Below are 13,883 nucleotides of genomic sequence, written 5' to 3'. Positions count from 1 at the left end.
GAACTATTTTATAAATAGTGACTTGATTCTTTCAAAGTGAGATTTGTCCTTTTTGACTGAGATGTCTGTAACTATACCTTAAATCATTGTCTACATTATTGTTTTGTCAGGAGGAGAAGAGGTACGCTGGGAATAGATCTAAGGCATCTAAACAAAGCATGTCTCACCCTGGGAGTGCTTAATTCTTTCCTTTGACAGCAAAGAGAAGCTGTATGTCCAGTTCAGACTGCCATTGCCTCCTCTCTCTGTAAACCCCTGTCAGGAAAGATCCCACGACCAGGAGGACAAAAAGGGGACAGGGATTTGCTACAGCCACAAGCCTCTCATGTAGGAGGAACCCTGTGGAAAAGCAAAGCTCAGGCTGAGGTGTGGAGGATCAGTGGGAGCTCCCTGCACTGGGTGGAAATGACAGAAGGAAGGATGACCTGCTGCAGGTGAGTAATTGCTGGGTAATTCCTGGGGGAATCTCAGTTAATGGAGTTGCAGCTTAATTAAACCTCATCATTCATAGCTTCCCTTGATTGCTTCTCTTTAACAGTAAATAGAGGAGGGAGGCAAACAGTACAGACTCTGACAGGTAAGTGGGCTGTTCACACTAATGAGAGTGCATTGTGCAGTAGCTGCAGTCAGCAGTGGCACCAGGCTGGGGAGGAAAGGGGATTCTTACCACAACTGTCCTCCCCAGCGATTAGGAAAGGCTCTTCAGGAGAGCTTTTGTGTTTAAGCACAAAGTGAAGACAAAAAATTATGCCTAAAATGTTATCTGAAGGGTTTTGAAAATAATACACAGCGTAAGAGTTTCCCAGGCTGGCAAACTGAGGTTTGGGAGGAGCACTGTGCATATGAAGTAGGTGTGATGCTATTTATTCCATTCTTTGAGCTTTGCTTTAATTTGGGGAGAAATTAAATCCTGCGGTCTAATGAGAAGGCTCATATATAATCAAAACAAATTAGGTTAGAGGAATATAAGCCAAACTGGCTAAAAGCAATGACTGACATTTAAAGAAAATCCCATTATTTCAAAAGTTTTCACTGAAAAACTGATTCAGACTTCCTTAGACTGTCATCTCCCCAACCTGTGTTTGAGTAAAAGGAATCTTCTTTCACTTTTTCCTGCTCTTACCACATGTGGATCCATCCTCTAACCTACTTGGGTAGTTGTGGCATTGTTTGAAGAATAAATAATCTGATCCCTGATTCCAAGCTGAACATCATGAGAAAGGAGAAAAGAGTGAACCTACTTTCCACCACTATTTCAACGACCAGATTTTTTCCTCCCAAGTAAATTTCTAATCAAAAAAGGAAGAGAATGTTCTCCAACCAATGTCCTTTAGCCAGTACCACCCCTTTCTGAAGGGCAGGGAAGGTGATGTGGAGCAGAGATATTAAATAACCACAGATGTGTTCCAGAAAGAAATTGGCTCTGAGGGTTCAGTGCATACTATTTTATATTGCATTATATGCAGAATGGAATACACTTCAGTAATGATGTTTAAAAAAGAATTAGTGTCATAGTTGATCCTCTTTTGCTCAAATATTTGTATATTTTTTATCTATCAACAGTGGAAACCAAGACTCAAAACTCAGTCACCGCATGCAAAATTCTTAAATATCACCATTGATTACTACATAGATTAAAATCAGAATATAAACATAAGGTATTTATCATACCAGTTACATTCACAAAGATTTGACATGAAATTCAGAATGTAAAAGGCAGGAGAGATTTCCAGGTCTTTCAACATTGTTTGAAAGGTATGTTAAGTTTTTACTGCTTTCTTGTTATAATGTATCATGTATCTATTGTTCATAAATCCTGTTTTCTTGCAACCTTCTTTGCAAAATAGGAGCATGTCAAGAGTAACTTTAAATGACTTACAGATGTCCTCAACAAGGTGGAATGAAAGACCTATTTCCCTGCCTTTCAAAGATGACACTATTGACATTTTGTTTTCATCGTGAAACAAGTATGTGGTTTCCAGAATGCTCAAATGCTGCTGCCTTTAAAATGAAGTGCATACAAATGCTCTGAGGGAGTAATTCAAAAAACTCATTTTCCAGTATAGTAAAGAGCAAGAATTATGTGCTCTAGGCACATGAAGAAAACAAAGTAGATCAGGGGTAGTTTTAACGCAATGGAATTGTATTTGAAGACAATTGGCACACACTGATTTACAGCAATAGTACATGGGTTACATCTGTCGTCTTTTGAACTGATGTTGAAGAAATTTGCAACCCCTCAGTTGCAAAGTTGTTAAATAGATGCTGAGGGCCTGTTATGTCTTTGATTTGCTTGGGTACCCAGCAGCAACCCCAGTGAAAATAGCTGTGTGGAGCTGATCCTGACTCTAGAACTGTAAAATGCCACACCTAACTAGGGAGTTTCTGAACTGTTACATTATGGCTGAGTTAAATAACTTAATTCTTTCCTTTGCTGAGTCTGACACTTCCCATCTCCTGTGCCACACTGGGATTTGTGCTCCGAGCTCACCCTGCACACTGCCTGTGCTGAATGCACCACCGATGAGAACTGGAGATGGTGACACCAGCACTGCAGCGTGTGGCACTGCTGGGTGCAGACCTGCTCTGCAAAGGATGGAGGAAAGATGCTCTGATTAAGACTGCAACTTGTTAATCCAAATATCAAAACTCGCTTGTCAGCTTAAAACTCCTATCTCTGAGCTCACTCCATTTGCCAGGGACTGCACTGAGAGTGATAAGAGAAATCTCATATAATTGAAGAATTGGTGTACAGTACGAAAGATGAGGTAAAGGAGTAAAAGCTCTATTTTTCTCTTGAGTTTTTCTTATCCAAGAGGAAGCCAAGGCAGTGGCCAAACTGGTAATAGGCATTTAAGGCAAGTAATTGACTGCTAGCCTTCAAAAAGGATCTGATGTGGGTTTATTATCTGTCTCATTCTTCTTAGGCATATAATAGAATTTAATGTTGGAAGCCAGGTATCACATATCAAATACTGATAACTATTTCAATTAGTCTCCAAATGAATGTTTATGGAATACCTTCATTCTATGGGTATTTTTTTTAAGAGATATGAACAAATAAACTTGTCCTGGGAAGAAAACCAGACTTTGCTGAATTACAGAATATGCCCAGAAAGATGCCTATCTATGTAACATGTTGCTCAGGCTGATTTTGTTATCACTGAGAGTAAGGACTTTGTTAGGCACATCTGAAGCTCACAGTCTGGCTGGCATGACATGGATATTCTTTATTAAAGCATTTCTGAAGGCTTAACAATTGTCTATTTTCTGTAAACCATTTCAGACCATTGGTTACTTGGAAGACACTCAGGGGACTTTGCTGGGATTCATCCACAGGCAGGTTCCACTTTGGCATCTGTTTTCTACTATTATGGTCATTTAATGCAAGTATCAAATTGGGGCACTCTTTGAAATGCTGTTGAGATTTAGTTGTAGTTTCTTTGGTTTGTTTTTATTTTAATTCTACTATGCCAATCATATTTCATAGCGCAACAAAGATGACATTAAAACAAATTTTGCTAAAAGGCACTAAATCACACACACATACAAAATATTTGTTCCAGATATTTTTTCTTCATCTTTTCTTCTGTGCTGAAAATGCACAGAAGAATATGAGGTACCCACAAATCTAAGCTTCATGCTGAACACAATATTATGCAGAATGGCCTTTATCTTGTGGATTTTATTTAAGGAAAGAAAAACTGTTAGGGATTAAAGTATTTGGGATGGAAGATCAAAGAAGGAGCAAATTGAATAAATACAGTGTGTGGAGTCTGTTGATTTCATTCAGTGTCCTGTGGACAAGGAATTTACTAGTGGTTTTGTGAACTAAGCTGTCATCTCTGTTAATTTTCTCTTTTGCTCAATCAATGTGTAGACATATTATGTCAAACAAATGCATGGGATTCCTCCAGGCTAAACTTGGTGCAGTTAAACCTTTCACTCATCAGCTTTCAGTGGTTAATCTGGATTGCTTTACCTCCTCCTGCTGACTCTAGAGGCTGCTGAGAGAGACTTTATTCTCTTGCATGAAATTTTAAGTTATTTCAAGGCTTGTTTCTTTCAGATAGAGAGATTCGTCTGTGCTTGAGCCAATCCTTCATCTGTGTCACTGTCTCAAAGCCAGAAGAAAGGCCATTGTGTGGCCTTACTGTCCAATGCTGCTGATCACACTCTGCTATTTCCAAGACCAACTGCTTGTGAACGGTTCCTAACAACTTAAATGGCTAGTTGTGATTTTTTTTTTAAATTTTGAGATATAAAGTTTTTTAAGTACTGCAGGAAAGTTCACCTTCAGCCAGTTTGCTTTAGCTGATAACTCCAAGAGCACTGGCATCACAGCAGCATCCCTAAGCGGATGGGCTTTAGACAAGCTTGGTCTGGTGATAACACTGTTTACAAAACTGCTTCAGAGAGGAGGGAAGGCCAAAACCAAGCCAGATTCAGAACAATGTTTTGAGATGCTGACTTTCAGGCCCAGAACATACAGAAGGATGCTTTAGGACAGACAGGCTGCTAACTACAAAAATTCACAGCAGTGGTGCTGTCAATGTTTCTGTCACCAGCACAGTCTGAGCTCTCCATGTCTGCAAGGACTCAAGTGCAAATTTGATGGAAACCCTGATTTCAAAGGCTAAGCTTTTCATTTTGTAGCTTGTGCTTCAGGCTCTTCTGAAGTAGAGTAAAATTGAATGAAGCAGGTCATCATCTGTCCCATGTTATATATGGTTTCCAGAGCACAAACATTTAGGTGGAAATCCTTCTTTTAGACACAGTTAATCTGGGTTCCTTCTTTCAGACACAGTTAATCTGGGTTCTGCTTCTTGGCTTCTTCAAATGCTTGAAGAAATTGAAAAGTTATCCTCAAGTGTGATCTAATTTCTGCTGGGAAACAGAAGAGTTGGGAAGTGTAGCTGGGCTTTTGGGACCTTGTTGATGCCCAAGAGGCTCATCAGGACCACCCCTGCCAGAAGGCCTTGGGGAAGGTCCCCATGGGGGTTCAGAGCTACCCTTGAGCTCCCCACAGCACTAAACTGCCCTAAATTATCCCTGATGAAAAGTGGATGAGAGAACAGCAGCGTTGATACTCTCACTGATAATATTATTATTCTGATTGTTTTGGGCACCTATAGGATAAACACGGCACAGCTGAGGGTTTGGGCTCTCATTGGTAGAGTTTGTGTTCATTCCCTAAAAGGCACCAAAAATACAGTTTTGGAAGGGCCAGGAACAGTGCATATTTCTGGGGAGTGAAAAGTGAAAAAAGCTTTTTGTGCTTAAAATTTATACCAGAACTGAGAACTTAGTGTTAGCATAAGATTTTCATTAAGTGGCCCTTTCTCTAATATGTGGTTAAACACTGGCTTTAAAAACATACTAAAACATCAACATTTTGCATTTTTTGACTTAAAAATTATGCCATGTTTACAGATTATACTCTAGAACCAGATAGTGAAAATAGATAGAATAGATAGGTATAAAATAAATAGAAACCAGATAGGAATAAAATGTCTTACCTTGGAAAAGCAAAAATGTCTCTTTGACTTATAATTAATGTAATGTAAGAATTATTTGTGATTTTGCGATTTTCCAGGTTTGTTGTGCTCCCCTCCCAAAAAAAAATCCAAAAAGAGAACTTTCCATTGTGTTCTGATCCTTCAATGGAATTTTTTTGTTTATTTTATGTCTTTCCCACATTCTCAAGTATTGATTACATAAAGATTTTTTTATTCCAAACAACAAAAAACATATTCATCTTTTTTGGGGCTCTGGTTTCTTGTGTTCACATATATTGATTCCCATGAAAATGAATTACCTTATGTTGTTTTTACTTTATGTACAATGTTTTAGTGAAGAGTTTTATCAATAATTTTATGCTTGGGCATACTTTTAAAGAAATTAAAATATTGAACAATCACAATTCTGTGAATCCTCTCTAGTAATCACACAATTGTATGCAATTTTGTACCTTGTGGGTTTCTTTTCCCTTAAGCAGTTATTTCATTTCAGCATAGAGGAAGATTTGGCGCTAACAGATGTAAATGTTCTGTACTATGCAATTAGAATAAAATTCCTTTTCCTTGAAATTCTGCCAATTTACAATATTGTGAACAGAGGAACAAAAAAAAATGAGCTGAACATTATAAAAAATCCTGAGCAGGTCTGAGAGAGAAAAAAAATTAATGAAACACATAATAAGCTCTACCCATATATAAAATATTTTTTTAAATACCGGTGAGAGATATCATATTGTTCTATGATGCTTTTGGAGGGAGCAATATTTAACTGAAATATAAGTAATTCAGACCACATCAGTAGAACTGTTGAGAGTGGATGGACAGCACCATGAGAGCAACACATCTGCTCTGACATCTAAATGCAATTAGAGTGGGATCCAGAAAGTGAAAGTATCACGGGGGGAAATGGCCGTGGGGTCTGCAACCAAATGTGTTTGGGAAGCATGCAGGAAGTGTTGCATAAAATCTGATTACAAAAGACAGCAGAGGGAAAGGATTCAGGAGGGAAATGGGAAGAGTTTAGGGCTAATTATTATATGCTCAAGTGTGAGCGCGGCCATCTGGCAACTCGTCCCCAACCTGTACCCTCAGGAGAAAGGAAACTGTGATGAGTAGAAAAGATGAGCAAAAATAATTAAACACTTGAAAGAGAAAAACGGGACAAAGAAAAGTATAAAAGCTCTAGAAAGATTTGGCAAGGGTTGTAGAGAAGCAGTAAAACTGGAGGAGAGCAGAGAAGCTACCTGAAGATTTTTCAAATAAATAATCTGCGGTTGGCAAAGGTTCATCATCCTACTGTTTGGTGGGAAAGAGCAGCAAAACCTCAAACACCTGCACATGCACTTCTGTAAACAGCAAAGAATACACAGTCAGTAAGGTCTCACACAGAAAATAAAGAATTGTCACAGCTGTTAAAATGTGCATCAAAAATACATTTACAATGGCCTCTGCAGCTGAGATGTGTACAGGAGACATGATTAGAAACATCACTGTCTTTGGCCCTGACAAAAACTGCTCGTAACTTTTAGAAGGAAAGCAGTCTTTAATATCAGGAAGGAAATAGTTATATTTATTAAAAGAAAAGAGCTGAATTTCTCTTTCAAGTTTAAACTTCTCCATTATTTCAATTTGTAAATATTTTTTCTGCATTTGCAACTTTATAATGGCAATGATGTTCTATGGGAAATTATACACTTGTATTTCAGAGTTTCTTCTGATTCAAGTGTTAACTATCCAATTTATTAATAGAAGAATTTTTCATATATGTAAGGATCATGCCCTTATAATGAGAAATAATTGCACCAGTTCTGATTACCATATAAATTGTTCTTGAGGTAAAATGGGTTAAAAGAAATAAGTTCTTGTCCGACCAATCATATCACTGATAGGATCTTAAATGAACCCATTTGTTCTCTTGATGCTTCTTTAATCTGAGGGTTATCATGTTTTTATGATCAATTTTTTCATTGTTAGGGGTAGACTGCTGCTAGTCTTGGCAAAGTTATCCTGAAGCTGTTGGGTCAGTAAAAGAAGTTTCAAGAGAAAAAAAGGCACTAAGGTGAATAAAACTGTCTTCCATATAAAGGTTCACAACTAGACAGAAAGTGAGTAATAAAAATAGATTCTGCTTATTATGTTTTCTAATGTGAGGAGACTTTGGCATTTATTTCAATTTTTGATGTGGAAGGATATTAGATGAGATTGTACAGCCAACAGGGTTACTATTCATAGATACCCCTGTAAGCTGCCAGTCATCCCAGCCAGTAGCTCTGGAGAATGGAAAATTCATGAGATGGTGGAAGTAATATAAAGCAATATTTTGCCCTTCAGCCCTGGGTCAAAGCTGGTTCAGGTGGGTACCATTTCAGGAATAATTAGGATTGTATGTCATATCGGTTGGAATTATCTTCTTGAATTTTAAAATATTATGCAAGATAGGCCTGTGTACTAATATTTAAAGGAGTATTAGTAGTAGGATGTTGGTACAGCTGGTTCTGTGTGGGCTTGGAAGGAAATTTAGGGTGCTTTTGGTTGCCCTTGTCTTTAATGAGTTACAAGTACTGATGAGTTTGAGCTCTTCCTCCTCCCTCTCCTTTCTTCTTTGGCATCTCCAGAAGCTCAGCAGAACTCTGCTGCTTCTCTCCTGGTCCTTTGGTTGTTTTTCCACATCAGGAGCAGGGAGCAGTGCAAAAAAAACTGGGGGAAAGAGATGGAATCCTACCAACCTTGTTCATACTCTTAATGTTCTTTTCTTTATTGTTTATGTTTTAGCTGAAGTGGTTTGAAATGTTGGTGATTAATACATGCATGTGTTTGAAAGAAGGACCAAATCAAGTTTTTCAGTGACTAAACAATACAGAAGTATCTGGAAAAAATGGTTTATCAATGATAATGACAAAATGTTTATCAACAGAAGCAAAAGTTCTTCCAAAAAAATCATTGAACTGCCATTTGTCCTCTTGTTTTGTCTGGTTGTGACAGCAATTAACTGGTGGAAACCATTAAGAGACAAGAGAAATTACTCTGATGAGTAACTGTGCAATTAACTACTCCTAAATCAATAAAAAAGTTTATTATCACAATTTCTAAACTTTTTTCCCCATTTGATTTAAGCTTTCTCCCCAAAAATCTTTCTTTAGTCTTTAGTGGTGGTGCACATATAAGACTCTAGACATTAGCAAACAAAAATAGACTTTTGTTTAACAGGAATATGTAAAGAAGTTGCAATTCTCTTCCTTCAGTATGTCTGGGAATACAATAATATTTGAGGATAAGGAATAATGAACCCAATAAGAACTTCAAATTTTTAAAACTACAAACCTTGAGAGAAAATTTGAAGTCGCAATATTCATTCAATGTCATGACATAACCATACAATTCCATGACTTCTAAAATTGCTTAATTGTTTCCATCTTTGGATTCTGCAGAGAAATGTGCACTTGTTTTTGAGGATGCAACAATTACCATGTGTTTTCTTTAGTTAAAGGCACAGGTGAGATGAAAAAAGTAACAACTTGATTCTTTAATAAAAGAATCTTGCCAGTGAGGCAAGAACATTTTTGGTACACTCTACAAGAGTGCAAATATTTGATGATTTTTAGGAAAAAACCCACAAGTTTTCTATGGTTTCTTACTCAATACAACTTTAGTCAGAAGAGTTTTGTATAATATTAGAAATAGATTTCTCAGCACACTCTTTTCAAATGAAACTGTTGCAATAGCAAAATGCAAAGTTAATCATGATGAAAGGCAACTTGCAGAAGTTCAGAACCTTCTGCTAAATGCCTTTTAAAAGAACCAAGTGTAAGATTTCTTGGTTCTGAAGCTGTGGGTTTCCACTGGTTCTGAGCTGTGATTAACCAGAAACCTACAACAGTACTTTGTACATGTTTAATGTGCATTGATAATAACAGACTGCAAACATCCCCAGTCCCCTTTTTCCTCTCTCATTTTTTTTTTGCTTTGCATGTTAATCTGGCATAATTAATTGCAATTGGGAGTGCTGTCAGTATTTTATCAGCTGCAGATTTATGGAGTGGATATGTTGATTATTAAGATTATTAAGAAGATCCTCCTGATAACTGAGTGCTAGACATTGCTGGGGCTTTAGGGGTTTATGGCTGGGGTTTGGGTTTTTTAAAATAAAGGTGGGAAAAACATAAGAGCACAGAAATAGAATTGGTGAATGTTTTCCAGTGAAGTTACAACTCAGAAGTGTCAGGAGATGTAATTGCAACTGTACAGACACATGGAGTAGAAATGCAGTGCATGCATTTCAAAACTATCTCAACAGCATAAGTGAGTATGTAGCTGTGGAGTCTTTCTCCTGTTTTCTTTCATTTTATTTTCCAGTCTGCACAGGTTATCTCTTCCCACACAATGCTGTTCTCCCATGAGCCTGGTGACATCCGCATCCTTCTCATATTTGCCAATACGAGACCTGATTCATTTCTAAGTGAACTTCAAGAGGCCCTAAATGGGGCAAGACCAAAGCCACGGGTGCATTTTACAGAAAAGGAGGTGCTGAAAGTGTCAAAGCAGAGTGCAGTGAATCCTGCAGGGCTGGCTGCTGCTCTTGATCGTTAGAGGTTAATACTCTCTCCCCCTTATTCAAGACAAAAACTCTCAGCAGGAAAAGACTTCCCTTCCCACAGCTGTAAGTACAGCTCAGGTTGGTGAAACTAACTTCATTGCCCAAAGATGTGGGACGAAAATCCTACATCAGCCACCTTTAAATGTTTCTAAAAGGCATCATCTGGGATGCTTTTCTAGTGCCACTGCAGAAGCCACCGCAAGCTCTTTGTGGTCCTTGCCAAAATGGTCAGTGCCCTCAGGTGTTTCAATCAAATAACATCCTCAGATGATTGCACAGATTTGAGACTGAATAATGGTGAAAAATCTCCTCCTAATCAGTGCTCTCACTTCTTGCAGTGCTGTGATGGGGTGGCAGAAGGAGAACTTGGGGCAAATCATCCCTGTGCCATCCTCCCATGTGTGCTGTTTGGAGAGCCCTGGCCTGCCTCCCACCAGCACCCCTCCAAGCTGAGGGGTTCCTCCAGGCTTGAACTCCCAGAGACATGGCAGGGGAGGCATTATTTGGTAATTGCATGATTAGGAAATCCCTGCATCCAGGTAAGGCAAAGCAAGTGAGCAGGGGAGTTGCACCAGTGGGGAAGGACATGGAAGGTCATGGACTTGGAGAGCCCTGTGTGACTGGAGCTGAGTGGGAGGCACTGGGAGCATCCAGGGGGGTGACTGGGGGAAGAACACCTGCTCTTAGCACTCAGAATGGGTGCAGAATGATGCCCCAATGCTCCTGGATGCAGCTTCAAGTTGTTCTGGCAGCTCTCCTCTGCCACGCAAGGGAGGGGAGTGATTGAACTGACTGATAATTTTGCATGTTGGTTTCACTCTCCTTTCCCTCCTCTCCTAGCACACAGCCCTTCTCCCCCACTTCCTAAAAGCCAAGCTCTCCTAGGTAAGGGATCAAACAATCCCAGCCCGGGCATGGCAGACGGGGAGAAGCGGCTCCAGCCACTCCCGGGGTGAGGCAGAGCCTGGCATGCGAGGGGAAAGCCCCCTCGGAGCCCCCCAGGCAGCCCTGCCCTCCCCGGCAAGGCTCCCTCGCCCCGCCTGCTCCGGGGCAGCCCCTGCCAGGGCTCCGGGCTGGAGAAGGGGGCGCGCCCAAGCCGGCACCGAACCCACACCCCCGGGGGGACAGCGGCGTGCCAGCAGGGGGAGGGAAGACGGGCAGGACAACGCCACTCGCATGCCAACCTCGCAGCCGGCTCTTCCTCCAGGAGGCGAACCGCGGGCGCTCCCGGGGAGCCGTGCCCCGGCAGCTCCGAGGCTGGGATAAGGATGAGCGGCTTGGGCGGCGGCTGCAGCACCGCGGACAGCGGCAGGAGCGAGCGGCACCGCGGACAGCGCCCCGCGGCCACGGCCGCCCGCTGAACGCAGCCTGCCCGACGCGCGCATGTAAGATGCTGACCGGGGATGGATGGATGGATGGATGGATGGATGGATGGATGGATGGATGGATGGATGGATGGATGGATGGATGGATGGATGGATGGATGGATGGATGGTGCCCCTGCCCCTCTCCTCTCGGCTCCTGGCTCCAATGCCGCTCCTTACTTAGGCACTGGGAAGTTTTGTGGGGGTTGGAGAGGTCTCCGGGTGACTTGGTCTCCTGCAAGCCTGAGGATGGGCTGTGGGAGTGGGGCGGGTTGGCTGTGTGTGATAGAATGGATTTTTATATCAATCAATTTGGTTTGGCTTTTCACCAGTGGTTTGGCTTTTCACCCTTGGAATTTGTGCTTGCTGTCAGTGTAAGGCAAAGGGCTTGTTGTTTGCTAGCAGCCACATGGTTCCGAGGCACGCTGTTGTCTTCTTTGGTAGCTGGGTGAAATGTTTAAGGGTTTGTTTTTCGTTAAAGTACTTTGGGCAAGGTGAAATTTAATTTAAAAAAAAAAGTGAAAGGGGACACTCTATCCTGCCTGTATCATGCCTGTTGCAGCTTGCAAGGTCTAATGGTTGTCAGGGATCCTTCTCTGCACACTGTTCCCTGTCTTGAGATAACTATGAAGTGAGCATTGAAAAGGGTGCATCAGTAGGGGAAAATGACATGCAGCCAGAACAGAGATTACTAGTTCTTTTCAAAGCTTTTCTTGCTCTTTTTAATGGAACTGCTTGTTGAAAATCAGCGTTACACTGCCCCCTGCTTGAACAATTAGAGATTTTTCGTTTCTCTCATCACTAGTAAAAATTTATGAATGAACAGGTATTTCTCTGTTGTGTTCTCTAGTATGATCCAAGACTGAGTTTTGAAGTGCTTCAACAGTGAGGGTGAATTACTCCTAGTTCCTAAAGCCAGATTTAAAATAAAAAAGTAGAACTCATTCTTTTTGTGACAGTTCATTTGGCGGTCAAACATATTAATGAATGAACAATGGGAGAGAATCTAAAAATAGCCTTAATTTTGGTACATCTATCTCAAGTGTTCTGTGATAAATTTGTAATAATTAGCCAACTTCACAACCAGAGATTAAGGGGAAACAAGGAAGGAAGGGGGAAAAAGTAACCTAGTACTTGTTTTATAACACAAGAAGAGCTTGAATAAAAGAGCAAAGGTGATTATTTGTCAGTTTCTCCTGCTGTAAAAGTCTTTTATTGGTGCACAACATTTCTATGGGATGGGGAAGAAAATGCTGATGCTTAGCTTATAAGAAAGAGGAGGGTGAGACAGCTGAAAAGCAGCTGATGTTTTTTTCTGCAAGATAGCTGGTAGAAAACCAAATTCCATTTCCTTTTTTTTTTTTTCCAAACCACAAGACAGAGCTGCCTCCTTTCTAACAGAGAACAGGGAGGATTGGAAGATGTAGATGCTATTAAAGATTTGGTGGTCCATCCTAAACGTTTCTAGGCTATTGACCTCAGACCTTGTGCTTCATGTCATGACGTTAGAAGTGTTCATGTGTGTCATTGATCAGCATTTTTTAATGGCACCAGAGGCCTGGTTTGTCTTCCTGAACATTCTCATGCTGCCATTCCCTAAAAAGATTTGAAAAGGTGTGGTTTTGCTGACTGTTCCTGTAATTCCATGAGGAGAGAGACCTCTTTCCAAATTTTTATTTTATCTGTATGAGCAGTGGGAATGATGGGGAGGGGATATTACTTCCTGCATCTGGTTTGTAGGGCTACTCTGCAAATGAATTAATATCTGCCTGCATAGGCTAAACATTTCTATTAATTGCATCTAAAAATCTATTAATGAAAAATCTAATAATACATCCTAGACATGTGCTCAACTTTACATGTAGGAGAATGACCACATTGCAGACAGTATTGATTTGGGGTTTTCAATGTTGGTCACAATCCAAGAATAAATAAAGTGGCACTTCAGCTTTTCAAAGCATAGAAAACTTCAGAATAAGCTGCTGCCAAACAAGGCAGTCATCCCAAATTTTACTGAGTCTGTTTACATAGTAAATCAGCAATATGTGAAAAAGGATACTTAAAATTCGTGTCTTACAGGAGAAAAAGCTTGACTTAAGATTTAGAAGGCTGATTAAGATTTTGGAGAAAAAGGGGTATCAGTGGACTCTGGCAATATGAGTCTGTGCAGCATTTGGAATGCCAGAGTAGCCTGTTGTGTATAGGATAAAAATGTATGCAGTTGTGTTCAGTCTGTGTTCCTTGACTGAAGTCTGGCGTATACTTCAAAATAAGTTGTAAATTTTAATTAAAAGATTAAACATTCTACTATTTTTACTCTGAAAAACTTGAATTATTCTTTTAAATTGATTGATTTCTATATCAGTTTGTGTTTGCTTTTAGAACCCAATTTCCTTCTATTTTGTT

This window comes from Camarhynchus parvulus, chromosome 13 (assembly GCF_901933205.1).
Source record: "Camarhynchus parvulus chromosome 13, STF_HiC, whole genome shotgun sequence".
Taxonomy (NCBI): Eukaryota; Metazoa; Chordata; class Aves; order Passeriformes; family Thraupidae; genus Camarhynchus; species Camarhynchus parvulus.
The sequence above is the reverse complement of the archived record's forward strand: the minus strand, read 5'-3'. Positions refer to the sequence as shown.